Genomic DNA, 15,744 nt, shown 5'->3' on the forward strand with positions numbered 1-15,744 from the left:
TAGGGTTCTGAAGCTGGGTCCAGGTCTGGGGCTTGAGCTCCATTTGGCAGGCCCCGGGGTGTGGGATCCCCCATCCTGCAAGCCAGCTGATTGTCCAGGGATCCCATCGGGGCCCGGGAAGGCTCCCTCCGGCCTGGCTAGGGTTCGGAAGCTGTGACTGGGACTGGGCCCGGGGCTCGTGCTCTGTCCCAGGTTGCGGGAGCCCCATGTCCTGCAAGCCAGCTGAGGGTCTGAGTGCTATGGATGGGGGTCCACCGGTGAGGATCTCCCCAGCCTGACTAGGGTTCGGAAGCAAGGTCTGGGCCCGGGGCTTGTGCTCTGTCCCCGGGGTGCAGGAGCCTCTCATCCTGCAAGCCAGCCGAGGGTCTGGGCACTGGGGATGGGGGTCTATCAGAGCACGGGGAGGCTCTCCCCGGCCTGGCTAGTTTCAGAAGCTGAGACCGGGCCCTGGGCTCGTGCTGCATCCCAGGCTGTAGGAGCCCCCCATCCTGGAAGCCAGCTGAGGGTCCGGGCGCTGGGGTCGGGGCTGGCTAGGGTTTGGAAGCTGAGACCCGGCCCAGGGCTCGTGCTGTGTCCCAGGGTGCAGGAGCTCCCTGGCCTGGAAGCCAGCCGAGGGTCCGGTTGCTGGTGACGGGGGTCCACCGGGGCCCGGGGAGGCTCTCCCCAGCCTGGCTAGGGTTCAGAAGCTGGGACTGGGCCTGGGGCTCATGCTCCGTCCGGTGTGCCCCAGGGTGCGGGAGCCCCCCGTCCTGCAAGCCAGCCGAGGGTCTGGGCACTGGGGAAAGGTGTCCACCGGGGCCCGGGAGGCTCTCCCCGGCCTGGCTGCTTTCAGAAGCAGGGAACGGGCTGAGGAGCAGAGGTGGCTGGCTTTATCCGCTATGCTGGCAGAGCGGAGTTTTCTGCCCACCCCAACTAATGTCCCTCAGGTGTAAAGTGGACTTCATCCCCCAAACAGTAGTGCACCATGAGGTGGGTTTGGAGAGTACTGGAGAAAGGGCGCAGGGCCTCCAAAAACCTCTTAGCAATCCCACCTCCTGGGGTGCTCTTGGTTGGAGGATGAAGTCCCCTAGCATCTTGAGGGTCTCTGGAGCTAAATAGCCCTCCTGTTACCTCCAGTAATACCCACACAGCTGGATTGCTGAGAGGGGGTCAGAGGCCACGCCCCCTTTATACACCACTCTGCAATTCACCTCCTGGTACACTTCTGCTTGGGGGATGACATCCACTTTAGTCCTGAGGTCCTCGGGACACCAGAGGACCTCATCTCCCCACCAGCAGTGCGCAAAGAGGTACGTTTGCAGTGTGGTGTAAAAAGGGGTATGGCCTCCTACCAGCTCACAGTAATCCCAGTGTGTGGAGCTTTTGAGCCCCGGGGACACCATCCTCCAGGGCCTCCCCCAGTTTTAATTTTTTATTACAAAAAAAGGAGGGGGGCATGTGGTCCCCCTCTCTAGGCTGATATATGCCCCAGGGACCCTATCCCCAGGCCTTTCAATTTTATAATTCTTATAGAGGGGAGGGGGAGATTTCAACCCTGGGGACTGCATTCCAGAGGGCTGGGCATTGTTTTTACTTTTTTTTTTAAGGGAGGGGGCCGAGCGGCCCACCTCCCCAGGCCATTTTTAGACCGGGAACCCCATCCCCCAGGGCTTTGCCATTTCTATAATTTTTTCAAGGAGGGTGGCCATGTGGCCTCCCTCCCCAGGCCTATTTCAACCTAGGGACCCCATCCTGCGGGGTCCGGCAATTAAAAATAAAGGGAAGGGGTCACTCCATTTTCAGCCCCAGGGACCACATTCCCTGGGGCTTGGCCTCTTGTTGGGGACTGTAGGGAGAGCCCCAAGGCCCCAGTGCTCCCTGCTGGCTCCCCGCCTCCAGTGGGCGGAGGAAGCTGATAATATACAGTTCCCTCAGCCCAAAAGCAATTCTGCCTTGCTTCTATGAAGCGAAGCAGAGTTTACCTTGGCATGGCGGGAACAGTGCTCCTGCCATGCCATAGCAAACTGCAATGTACCCGGGGTCGGCACCCCAGGACATTGCTGGAGCCAGACCTGGGGGTTGGAGGTCCCCAGGGCCCTGGAGGGCTCCTTTAGGGGGGCCACATGGTCACCCTACTATCTTATGTATAGCCCCGGGGAGGTGGTGGTCACTGGGGCTGCAGGGGCAACATACCCCCTCTTTTAATGAATATGGCCCCGGGGTGGTAGTGGTCCCAGGGACTGAGTGGGGGTAGGAGTCCCCCATGCCTTTTTTTCTAAAAAGACCCAGGGAGGTGGCAGTACATGGGGCTGTGTGGGGCCTTGTGGCCACCCATATTTAATGAACATAGCACGAGGGAGGTAGGTGTCCCCAGGGCTGTTAGGGGTAGGAGCCCCCCATTCTTTTTTTCTACAAATAAAGCCCTGGGGAGGTGGCTAGGAGATGTCATCAGTGATGTCATGGGTGATGTCATTGACCATGTCATGAGTGATGTAATATGTGACGTCATCAGCAGTGCATTGCGGGCGCGTGAGTTATAATTAGCTGAACTAGCTATAACAGGGGAATTTCAATGGTTTTGTACGAGTGAAAAGTCCAGCTAACTATAACGCCCCTGAAACCTATGGTTTTTTCAGTGAATTTCTAAGGTTTTTTAAATGCTAATTCCTAACTATAACGTGCCCGAAACCTATGGTTTTTTCAGTGAATTTCAAAGGTTTTTTAAATGCTAATTTCTAACTATGCCTAAAGATGTAGAACATGTGAAGAAAGATAGAAAAAACGTACAGAAGGAAAAAAAAGAAATGCAGAAAGAAGCAACAGAAGTCCTCAAAGACGAAGAAAAGTGCAGGAAGAAGGATAACATGCAGAAAGAACAAACAGAAGAGCAGAAAGAAGCCTTGTTGCAAAATCATCCTATTCCCTCAACTTTCCAGATGGATACTGGTGGTAACTGAGTCTGACTAACGAGTCCTAGAGCCAGTGCTATGTTAAAAGACACTAAGAATACAGTGAAAACACCTACATACACTAGGGAACACTATGTGTTGGGGTCCCCCTGTGATTAGCATGACCTCCTCTGTAAGCCCCTAGTATATAATAGGGCAGGGGATTAAAACTACCTCTTAAAACGTGCCACAGGGCGTGTTTGCACACGTCACCTCAGGCCCCGTCCCCTCCCTTCCCCATTGTGTAAACACGCCCTGTGGCCGTTTTAAGTTGGGAGATTAATATCCTTGAATCCTGAGGGTCCCTAGGGTCCAACTAGACTACTAGGTACCTCCAGTAAGCACCACAGAGCTGTGTTGCAGAGAGGTGTAAAAAGTGGCACGGCCTGGACCACCTCTCTGCAACGCAGCTCAGTGGCGCTTACTGGAAGCACCTGGTGGGCTAGTTAGCCCCCAGGGGCCCTCAGGATTGAAGGGGAATTATTTCCCCAACTTAAAACGCGCCATAGGGCGTGTTTGCACACGTCACCTCAGGCCCCATCCCCTCCCTTACCCACTGTGTAAACACGCCCTGTGGCCATTTTAAGTTGGGAGATTAAATCCCCTTGAATCCTGAGTTTCCCTAGAGGCAAAATAGCTCGCTAGGTACATCCAGTAAGCGCCATTGCAGAGAGGTGTAAAAAGGGGCACGGCCTGCACCACCTCTCTGCAACGCAGAGCAGTGTCGCTTACTGGAAGCACCTGGTGGGCTAGTTGGCCCACAGGGTCCCTCAGGATTGAAAGGGAATTATTTCCCCAACTTAAAATGCGCCACAGGGCGTATTTGCACACGTTACCTCAGGCCCTATCCCCTCCCTTCATCACTATGTAAACTCGCCCTGTGGCCGTTCTAAGTTGAGAGATTAAGTCCCCTTGAATCCTAAGGGTCCCTAGGGTCAAACTAGCCCAATAGGTACCTCCAGTAAGCACCACAGAGCTGCCGTGCATAGAGGTGTAAAAACGGGTGTGGCCTCAGAACACCTGTCTGCAACGCAGCTCCCTGGCGCATACTGGAGATACCTGTTGGGCTAGTTGGCCCTCAGGGACCCTCAGTATTGAAGGGGAATTAATTCCTCAACTTACAACTGGCCAGGGGGCGCATTTGCAGAGTGCTGCAAGGAGGGGGCGTGGCCTCCGGCACGATGCCGGTCTTTTATTTATTTTATTTTTTTAAGAAGGAGGGCTGTGTGGCCCCCCTTCTTTTTCTAATTTATTGGCCCGGGGGACCCCATCCCCCAGGGCCTGCACCCTAATTTTTTTTGTTGAAAAAATTAATTTGGAAGGGGGCCGCGTGGCCCCCCTCCCAAGGCCTTAATCGGCCCCAGGGACCCCAACCCCCGGGTCATGGCCTTTTTAAAAAAAAATCTTTAGGATGGGGGCTACGTTGCCCCCCTTCTCAGGCCACTTATGGCCCCGGGGACCCCATCCCCCAGGGCCGGCCTTTGTTTATTATTATTTAAAAAAAAAAATATTTACAGAAACACCTAGGACATGCTGGACAAACCGTATGTACCTATCACCATGACGATTTGCGTGATATTCATTAAAAGGTGACTATGCATACAATGAATCCACGTGGAATGTATTTACACCGCTAGTGAAGCACTGACGATTCTGACGCCCTACCGTGCCTAGTCCCGGCGCCCCCGCCAGTGGGTACTCTCCAAGTAGACACCCTTGTCGTTTATTTATACAAACATGGGTAGCTATTGACGGGCACATTTAATACACATGCACACCAAGCCATTCAAAGGGGATTCGACAAAAATTCGACCAAACTATGCAATAAACCCCCCTCACGGTTAATAAAACACACATCCACCGCCGGATGTGTAATACTTTTTATTTTACTCTATGGAAAGGAGACAAACCTCACTTGAGAGTCACAGCGTGCTCCTGGCTGAGCCCAATGCTGTGTTACACCCACCAGTGCCCGCCGAGTGCCACACACCTCTGTGTTGTATTCCAACAGCTAGTGCGAATGCTATGACACTCTCTAGCCCATGTGCACTGTAACCCCACCCCGTGAATATGTCATGCCACACTTGCCTTCGCACAGGTTATATTGCCCCATCTAACGTGCCTTCCTCAATGCCTATGTTATAACTAGGCCTGGGCTAAATTTCCGTTCCGCTCGCGGATATTGCGATAATTTGACATTTTCGCGTTCCGCGGAGAGCGCGAAAATGTCAAAATTTCCGCATTCCGCAGCTTAGCGATAATTTGTTTCTTGCTCGCGCAGTAAAATAATACATTCTCACGCACGCGCGATCGCCTTACCTGAATCCCCGCGTTCGCCAACAAGTTTTCCCGATCCGGTCGCGTTCTCCACGAGATGTTGGATTGTTGGTAGCCATTTGCGCTGTCTCGCGACAGTTCGCGCCCGCAGTAATGTCATTGGTCGCGCGATCACGTCTTTCTTCTCGCGATCATGCACCGCGATAAGAGTGAAAACAAGATGGCCGCGCCCGCGAGCAACCAAGTTGGCGAGCCGCTACCACGCAGAAAATACCGCGAACGGGCGGGAAAAAAACTTCCGCATCTTCGCGATATTTCCGCATGTTTGCGGAGATTTTTAACATTTTCGCGATAATTTGCGAAAGTCACTTTCGCAAATTCCGCCCACCCCTAGTTATAACGCACAGCGCTTTGCCATACATATTACAATCTGGGATCCATATCTTTGTCACAGTGCATATGCAACGTTACACTGCCCAGTACATATTTTATATTACAACTTTAGAGACTAGTTAGGTTATACAACACTGCCCTGTGTCTATTACACTTCAAGGCGCATAGCAAGCGCTAGTGCCTGTGCTATCTCGCGCTCTCCAATGAATCTGTCATTGCACACAATGTATTGCATATTATATTTCACACCCCGGTTCATCTTATATCACACTTTTGGTGCATAGTTTATACCATATACTATATCTAGTTTTCATTTTCAATCCCTTTTCACGGGCATTACATTTTGCGATGGGGGGTGGAGGGTCAGGGGATGTTTCTGCCAAGTGAGCCTAGAGTCACAGTCACAAACGTCCTCTTTTTCCTGAATAAAAGTGAGATTATGCTGCATACTTGTTCATATTTTAAGTAGTTCGCACAGACACACATTTTAAAAACAATAAAGTTCCTAATACCCACCTTCTCTGAACAGTCAGCTTGTTGCCCCATCCACCTCCTCCCTATCCTCTGTTCTCTGAATCCATGGACTAGCCTCCTCCCTCCTGCCATGCATGGTCATGATGGTCTGCGACCTTTGACCCTGCCTCAGGTAGGTCGCCCCCCCAGCTGCCACACGGACCTCCTGTGACGCCTGCCCCTGCTGTCGCCTGCTCCTGCCTCCTGCCTGCTGATACGTGAGCCCCCCTTTGTCCTCACGCACTGTAAATGTAAATGTCAAGGTACTCATAGAGCGCACTGTCTCCAGACGGCCACCTTGCGGTGTCGCCTTTGCGGGTTCCTGGCGCTGATACTCATACCGCTGTGGAACCCCTCCTGGCTTTCCCTGTGAAGTGTCCACTCCTGGGCACCCCCAGGGTGAAGCCAAGCATCCTTAGCGCTGTTGGGGCCGGTGTGGAGGCTAAGCAAGCTATTGCCCAGAGTTGCAGTGTGGGGCCCGTGATTAGAATAGGCACCGAGGCGAGAATAGACAGGTCCGAGGAAATTGAGTCCGAGCCCCGTGGAGGTGGGAATCGAACCCTGGTCCCTGGCCAGAACTCTGCTTCAGGGTCTGCCGCTCTAACCATTGAAGACATGGCTTGGCAGTTCGGGCTGGACTGTTCCCATGAGGCACAGGGTCAAGACTGATTTGCATATGGCCATGTCTAAACTGGGGTGGCGTAGTGGGCAGAAGAACGATGGATTTAACCCAGATCTCTTGACTGGGGGAGAATGTCTGCATTGTCAGCATTCCGTCCATCATTTGTTTGTTGTAACGCTTTTCGCCCTAAGTGGGATGGGTATTCCCAGACGTGGGACCCGTGCTCACTACGCCACTGGAGTCAAGCTATCCTGGCTGATGACGGCTGATAGCCAGAAACCGATCCTAGGATGCTTGATTCCGGTCCAGGGAAGACATGGCTTAGCAGTTCGGGCTGGACTGTTCCCATGAGGCACAGGGTCAAGACTGATTTGCATATGGCCATGTCTAAACTGGGGTGGCGTAGTGGGCAAAAGAACGATGGATTTAACCCAGATCTCTTGACTGGGGGAGAATGTCTGCATTGTCAGCATTCCGTCCATCATTTGTTTGTTGTAACGCTCTAACCATTGAGCCACACTCCTCCACCTCCTCCTCCTCCTCCTCCACTGTCTGTCTTTTCACTCGGTTTTCCACCGCCTTCTTCCTGCCGTTCTTCCTCTGTGTACCTTGCCCCGTTTTGCCTCCTGTGCCCTTCACACCTGTTGCCTGTTCCTCCACATTTCCACCGTTTCTGTCCTTCTGTGCGCCCTGCCCCATTTGCCTCTGTGCTCCCCTCACTTGTTGCCTCACTTGTTGCCTGCTCTCTTCCGCATTTCTGCCTGTCAATCCTTCTGTGCCCCCCTGTTGCCTCTGCTCCCCTTCATTGTTGACTGTTTTCGTACCCCTTCATTGTTGCCTGACTTGCGCTTGTACCACCGCTGTGCCCTTCCCCCACCTTCCTCCTGTGCCATTTCCCACCGCTGCGTCCCTGTGGCCCCGCCCCCACTGTCCCATTCGCCACCCTGCTCCCGCCTCCCAGCTGCTCCCCCCTCCCACAGCCCCTCATATGTAGGCCGCGCAGCGGCCGCGCGCAGCAGGCGTGCCGCTGGCACGCCGAAGGCGTGCCTAAGGCAAGCCCGTCTGTGCCCTTCCGTGCCTGGACCGTGCCCAGCGCCAGAACCCCAGGCCCCCGCCAGAGCCAGGGTACCCGGCTGAGCTATGACTCCGCCGCCCTCAACGCACTCAACACTGGATGAACACCCGCCTGCTACCGAGCCACACCGAAGCGAACCCATGGACCCTTCACCTGTCAAGCATGCAGATTCACCTGCCTCCGAAACTGTAGACAGCCCACCAAACCCAACATAAACAACAACCACCTCAAGTACATCCTCATCAACACACGCTCCGTCCACAAGCACGCCATCGAACTCTGGGAACTCCTCGACACAAGAGCACCAGACGTCGCCTTCCTCGCGGAAACCTGGATGAACGCCTCCTCGGCCCCCGACATTGCCATAGCCATCCCGGACGGCTACAAGATCACCCGGAAAGACCGCGTCAACTGAACCGGAGGAGGGATCGCCATCGTCCACAGGAACACCATCAACATCACGACCAACACCGAAGACACACTCTCTAACGCCGAACACCTGCACTTCCAGATTCACACCGACCCCAGGACTACCCTTAGAGGAACACTCATCTACAGACCTCCGGGCCCGCGCACACAATTCAGCGAAACCAGCGCCAACTTCATCAGCCCGCACGCCCTAGCCTCACCAGAATACATCCTCCTAGGGGATCTGAACTTCCACCTGGAGAAAAACAGCGACAACAACACCACCACCCTGCTCGCCAACCTCGCCAACCTCGGACTCAAGCAACTGGTGAACACCCCCACCCATCTGGCAGGCCACACGCTAGACCCCATCTTCTCCTCCAGCAACCACGTCTCCTTCAGCCACTCCACCGGACTACACTGGACCAACCACAGACGCATCCACTTCACCTTCAAAAAGAATACATCCCACCAACGCACGCAACAGATCCCCTGCAGATGCTGGAGCAAAATCACCACAGACCAGCTCCTCTCATCGCTGAGCCAGAACCCGCCAGCCGACACCGCTGACACCAACAATGCAGCCCACAACCTCACACAGTGGATCACCCACTGTGCCAATGACCTCGCCCCCCTGAAGAACCCCCCAGGCAAGACCGGCAAAAGGAAAACCTCATGGTTCACAGACGCCCTCAAAGAATCAAAGAAATCCTGCCAAACCCTCGAAAAAATCTGGTGCCACGAACGGACAACAGAAAAGATGGCAGCCCTCAAGAACGCCAACCACGATTCCGCGAACACCCCCAGCTGATCTGCTCCACCAAAAAGTCATCATTCAAAGAGGGGCTAGACAACAACACCCACAACAGCAAGGAACTCTTCAGCATCGTCAAAGAGCCCTCCAACCCCAGCGCCAGCAACAACGACATCACACCGTCACAGGACCTCTGCAACTCCCTCGCCACGTACTTCCACCGCAAGATCGCAGACATACATGACAGCTTCGGGACCCAGACTACGCCTCCAGTCATCGAACCAATGACCCCGACCATCACCCTCAGCGCCTGGACCTCCATCAGCATTGAAGACACCACCAACGCCATGAACTCCATCCTCTCCGGCTCCCCCTCTGGCCCATGCCCCCATCACATCTTCAACAAAGCCGACACCATCATCGCACCCCATCTCCGGAACATCATAAACAACTCCTTCACGTCCGCCACCTTCCCTGAGAGTTGGAAGCACGCTGAAATCAACGCCCTTCTGAAGAAACCCACAGCGGACCCCAAAGACCTCAAGAACTTCTGCCCCATCTCTCTTCTTCCCTTCCTGGCTAAAGTCATCGAGAAGACCGTCAACAAACAGCTGACCGCTTTCCTCGAGGCAAAAAACTTGCTCGACCCATCACAGTCCGGATTCCGAGCCAACCACAGCACCGAGACCGCCCTCATTGCAGCCACCGACGACATCAAGACCCTGATGGACAATGGGGAAACTACCACTCTCATCCTCCTAGACCTCTCGGCAGCCTTCGATACCGTATGCCATCGCACCCTAACAACCTGCCTCTTCAACACTGGGATCCAAGGAAAGGCCCTGGACTGGATCTCCTCGTTCCTCTCCGACAGAACCCAGAAAGTCCGCCTCCCTCCCTTCCGCTCAGCGGCCACTGAGATCATCTGCGGCGTACCCCAAGGCTCCTCGCTCAGTCCAACCCTCTTCAATATCTACATGAGCCCCCTCGCCGCATCGCACGCAAACACAACATCAACATCACATCCTACGCTGACGACACTCAGCTGATACTCTCCCTCACCAAAGACCCAGCCACCGCCAAAACCAACCTCCAGGAAGGAATGAAGGACGTTGCAGAATTGATGAAACTCAGTCGCCTGAAGCTGAATTCAGACAATACGGAGGTCCTCATCCTCGGACAATCCCCATACGCCTGGGACGACTCCTGGTGGCCCACAGTGCTGGGCTCCGCGCCAACACCATTGGACCACGCACGCAACCTGGATTCATCCTGGACTCCTCGCTCACGATGACCAAGCAAGTCAACGCCGTCTCGTCCTCTTGCTTCAACACCCTGCGCATGCTCTGAAAAATCTTCAGGTGGATCCCCACCGAAACCAGGAAGACCGTCACCCAGGCCCTCGTCACCAGCTGACTGGACTACGGAAACGCCCTTTACGCAGGAACCACTGCCAAACTTCAAAAACGACTCCAACGCATACAGAACGCCTCCGCACAACTCATCCTCGACATCCCTCGCCACAGCCACATATCCGCCCACCTTAGAAACCTGCACTGGCTCCCCATCAGCAAGAGGATCACGTTCAGGCTCCTCACCCACGCACACAAAACACTCCACGACATGGGCCCCAAATACCTCAACAGCCGCCTCTCGTTCTACACCCCCACATGCCAGGTCCGCTCTGCCAGCCTCGCTCTCGCCACCGTCCCTCGGATCTGCAGAACCACCACCGGAGGAAGATCGTTCTCCTACCTGGCAGCCAAAACATGGAACTCCCTCCCCGCACACCTACGACTGACCCAGGACCATCTAACCTTCAGGAAACACCTCAAGACCTGGCTATTCGAGCAGTAGCGGCACCCCCCTTCCCTTCAGCGCCTTGAGACACTCACGGGTGAGTAGCGCGCTCTATAAATGCCCTGATTGATTGATTGATTGATGTGCTGCCACTGCCCTCCATTTAGCATGATGTCCCAGTCCACTCCTACTGCCCTCCATTGCCCAATTCTATGACCCATCATTGACCTCCTGCTTAGCCTCTGTGCTTAGCTTGCTGCCCCTATTCTCCTTCCCCCTGCCCTCCAATATCTTTGTGCATGCCCCTGCTCCGTCCTTTTTGCCCACCATGTTTCATGGACCTGCCACTCCTATCTACTCTGAGTGTTCTGTTGAGCTGTCACTCCCCTCCCACCTGCCTAGCATTGTAAGATGACTGCAACCTGTCCCTGCCACCTCCAGCCTGCCTGTCCACATGCCATGCCCCTATCCCCTTCCTCCTGTCCACCATGGTCCATTTTACTGCCACATCCTTCTGCCCTCCCTGGTCTGTTGTGCTGCAACTGCTCCTCCTGCCTGTCCCGCGCGGTCTGTTGTGAGGCCCCTTCCCCTGAACTCTCTTGTCTGTGCCCAGGTCCCGACCCTCCCTTCTATCCTCCATCGTCCTTTGTGCATGCCCCTGCACCCTAACTTCTTGCCCATCATAGCCATTGTGCTGCCACTAACCCTCCCGCTTGCCATGCATGGTCTTCTGTGCTGCCATGGCCCCTCCCACCTTCCCTCCATGGTTTGTGTGTATGCCATCATAGTCTCACTGTTGATCTCCATGGTGTGTCTTGTTTCTAGTGCCCATCCTGCCTGACCTCCATGGTCATCTTGCTGCTCCTGCCCTGCCCCCTTGTCCCCAGCCCTCTGTTTCCATGTGCAGACCCCTATTTTCTCCCTCTGATATTGGTATTGGTATTGGTATTGATTTTCCCCTTTGAGTTACATTGAAAAAGAGGAGATTGTAGACAGGAGACAGATAAAATAAAGCCCATTTGAGCTTAAAAACATTGGACGTTTCCTGGCTGAAACGGGTCTGTTGGCATGTATGGTTGTACTACCACTGCCTCTTCCTTCTGCCCACAATGGTCTATTATATTGCCACAGTCTCTCTTGCCAGTCCTGTGTTGTTGGTTTGTTGCCCCTGCCCCCCTTTCCACTGCCCTCCATAGTCTGTTGTGCTGCCACTGCCCTTCCTGCCTGCCCAGTGTGGTCAAATTGTTGCCTCTGCACTCTCCTACCTGCCTTCAATTTTCAGAGTCCGTGCCCCTGACCTCTGCCTCTCAACAGTATCCCAATGAACAACTAGATTGCTAACATTCTATATTTATTACAAAAGTTTGGAACGCCTGACGTCATCTTGATGTAATCAAAACTGTAATACCTAGAACATTTCCTTTAGAAATGACATATATGAGAGGGTCTTATTTGCATCAAAATTATGGTTAGTGCTCTAAAAAACTAAAATGAGGACATATTTTCTGAGTTTTCAAATAGCGGCAAAGAACTTTTAAATTATTTGTAATCTTTATGTTTTTTTATCCAGTTGACCACTTGATTAAATGTTGCACTTAGGGGAGAGGATGTGGTGTTACTTCCAGAGCTGCAGACTTTGCAACTGGGGAACCAGGTTAAAGTTTCTGCTTCAGCTCAACATTCTGTGATTGTGGTCAAATCACTTAATCTCCCCATGTCTACAACCAAAAAGAATTTGATCTTGTGTGATGTAACCAATGCTCATGTAAAGCACTCCAATACCTGACAGGTCTGCACTATATAAAACTGCAAATACACAAACAATAAGTGTTTTGCACACTTCTGTCATTGGGCTACATGTGGGCTACATCTGGGTGATATTTGTGCTGTAGTTGGGCTCTTTTGTCTCTGCTGGCCATCTTGGGAGATTTATTTGTTATGAAGTTTCCTAATTTCCTCATTTACTGCAGTCTCCTCAAAAGGAAATGCTTTCAGTTTTTTACTTTGATTCCATCAAGAAGGTATTCAGATATGTCACACATTTGCCATAAATTCTGAATGTTAGCACTCTAGTTGCTCATTAGATCACTGTAGTAAAGCTACTGCTCACCAGGGAAGTCTGCTGCTGGTATTAAAAGTGCATGTTTCAGTCTGCATATCAGAATTGTTTAATGAAATAGAAGAGGATTTGAGAAGTCACTCAAAATGTGCCCTAATTTTTCTTTCTTCAGCACTAATCATAATTTCTATGGCAAAATGAACCCCCTCATTGTGTTCCTTTTTAAATTAAATGTTTTGAGTGTTACCAGTTTATTCCAATCAAGATGGCTTCAGGTGTGCCATACTTTTGTCATAAGTAAGACAGTATTACAACAAACAAATGATGGACGGAATGCTGACAATGCAGACATTCTCCACCAGTCAAGAGATCTGGGTTAAATCCATCGTTCTTTTGCCCGCTACGCCACCCCAGTTTAGACATGGCCATATGCAAATCAGTCTTGACCCTGTGCCTCATGGGAACAGTCCAGCCCGAACTGCCAAGCCATGTCTTCCCTGGACCGGAGTCAAGCATCCTAGGACCGGTTTCTGGCTATCAGCCGTCATCAGCCAGGATAGCATAACTCCAGTGGCGTAGTGAGCACGGGTCCCACGTCTGGGAATACCCATCCCACTTAGGGCGAAAAGCGTTACAACAAACAAATGATGGACGGAATGCTGACAATGCAGACATTCTCCCCCAGTCAAGAGATCTGGGCTAAATCCATCGTTCTTTTGCCCACTACGCCACCCCAGTTTAGACATGGCCATATGCAAATCAGTCTTGACCCTGTGCCTCATGGGAACAGTCCAGCCCGAACTGCCAAGCCATGTCTTCCCTGGACCGGAATCAAGCATCCTAGGACCAGTTTCTGGCTATCAGCCGTCATCAGTCAGGATAGCATAACTCCAGTGGCGTAGTGAGCACGGGTCCCACGTCTGGGAATACCCATCCCACTTAGGGCGAAAAGCGTTACAACAAACAAATGATGGACGGAATGCTGACAATGCAGACATTCTCCCCCAGTCAAGAGATCTGGGTTAAATCCATCGTTCTTTTGCCCAGTACGCCACCCCAGTTTAGACATGGCCATATCTAAATCAGTCTTGACCCTGTGCCTCATGGGAACAGTCCAGCCCGAACTGCCAAGCCATGTCTTCCCTGGACCAGAATCAAGCATCCTAGGACCGGTTTCTGGCTATCAGCCGTCATCAGCCAGGATAGCATAACTCCAGTGGTGTAGTGAGCAAGGGTCCCACGTCTGGGAATACCCATCCCACTTAGGGTGAAAAGCGTTACAACAAACAAATGATGGACGGAATGCTGACAATGCAGACATTCTCCCCCAGTCAAGAGATCTGGGTTAAATCCATCGTTCTTTTGCCCACTACGCCACCCCAGTTTAGACATGGCCATATCTAAATCAGTCTTGACCCTGTGCCTCATGGGAACAGTCCAGCCCGAGCTGCCAAGCCATGTCTTCCCTGGACTGGAATCAAGCATCCTAGGACCGGTTTCTGGCTATCAGCCGTCATCAGCCAGGATAGCATAACTCCAGTGGCGTAGTGAGCACGGGTCCCACGTCTGGGAATACCCATCCCACTTAGGGCGAAAAGCGTTACAACAAACAAATGATGGACAGAATGCTGACAATGCAGACATTCTCCCCCAGTCAAGAGATCTGGGTTAAATCCATCGTTCTTTTGCCCACTACGCCACCCCAGTTTAGACATGGCCATATGCAAATCAGTCTTGACCCTGTGCCTCATGGGAACAGTCCAGCCCGAACTGCCAAGCCATGTCTTCCCTGGACCGGAATCAAGCATCCTTGGACCGGTTTCTGGCTATCAGCCGTCATCAACCAGGATAGCATAACTCCAGTGGCGTAGTGAGCACGGGTACCACGTCTGGGAATACCCATCCCACTTAGGGCGAAAAGAGTTACAACAAACAAATGATGGACGGAATGCTGACAATGCAGACATTCTCCCCCAGTCAAGAGATCTGGGTTAAATCCATCGTTCTTTTGCCCACTACGCCACCCCAGTTTAGACATGGCCATATGCAAATCAGTCTTGACCCAGTGCCCCATGGGAACAGTCCAGCCCGAACTGCCAAGCCATGTCTTCCCTGGACCGGAATCAAGCATCCTAGGACCGGTTTCTGGCTATCAGCCGTCATCAGCCAGGATAGCATAACTCCAGTGGCGTAGTGAGCACGGGTCCCACATCTGGGAATACCCATCCCACTTAGGGTGAAAAGTAAGACAGTAAGCGCTCTAGTTGTTCGTTAGAACACTCTGGTACATTCTGTCATTGGGCTATACTTGGGCTACATCTGGGTGATATTTGTGCTACTTTTGGGCTCTTTTGTCTCTGGAGGCCATTTTGGGAGACTTATTTGTTATGAAGTTTCCAACTTTCCTAATTTACTACAGTCTCCTCAGTAGGAAATACTTTCAGTTTTTACTTTGATTCCATCAAGAAGGCATTCAGATGTGTCACACATTTGCCATAAATTCAGAATGTTAGTACTCTAGTTGCTTATTAGATCACTGTAGTAAAGCTACTGCTCACCAGGGAAGTCCGCTGCTGGTATTGAAAGTGCATGTTTCAGTCTGCATGTCAGAATTTTTTAATGAAATAGAAGAGGATTTGAAGTCACTCAAAATGTGCCCTAATTTTTCTTTGTGCAGCACTAATCATACTTTCTATGGCAAAATGAACCCCTTCATTTTGTTCCTTTTTAAATTAAATGTTTTAAGAGTCACCACTTTATTCCAATCAAGATGGCTTCAGGTGTGCAATACGTTTGTCATAAGTAGGACTGTTAGCGCTCTAGTTGTTCTTTAGAATACTCTGGGAAGCTGCAGTAGAACACAAAGGAAAGTCTCTGCACTTGTTGGATGCACATGTTTTACTGAGAATTTCAGAC

The sequence above is a fragment of the Triturus cristatus genome, chromosome 6 (assembly GCF_964204655.1).
Source record: "Triturus cristatus chromosome 6, aTriCri1.1, whole genome shotgun sequence".
In the NCBI taxonomy this organism is placed as follows: domain Eukaryota; kingdom Metazoa; phylum Chordata; class Amphibia; order Caudata; family Salamandridae; genus Triturus; species Triturus cristatus.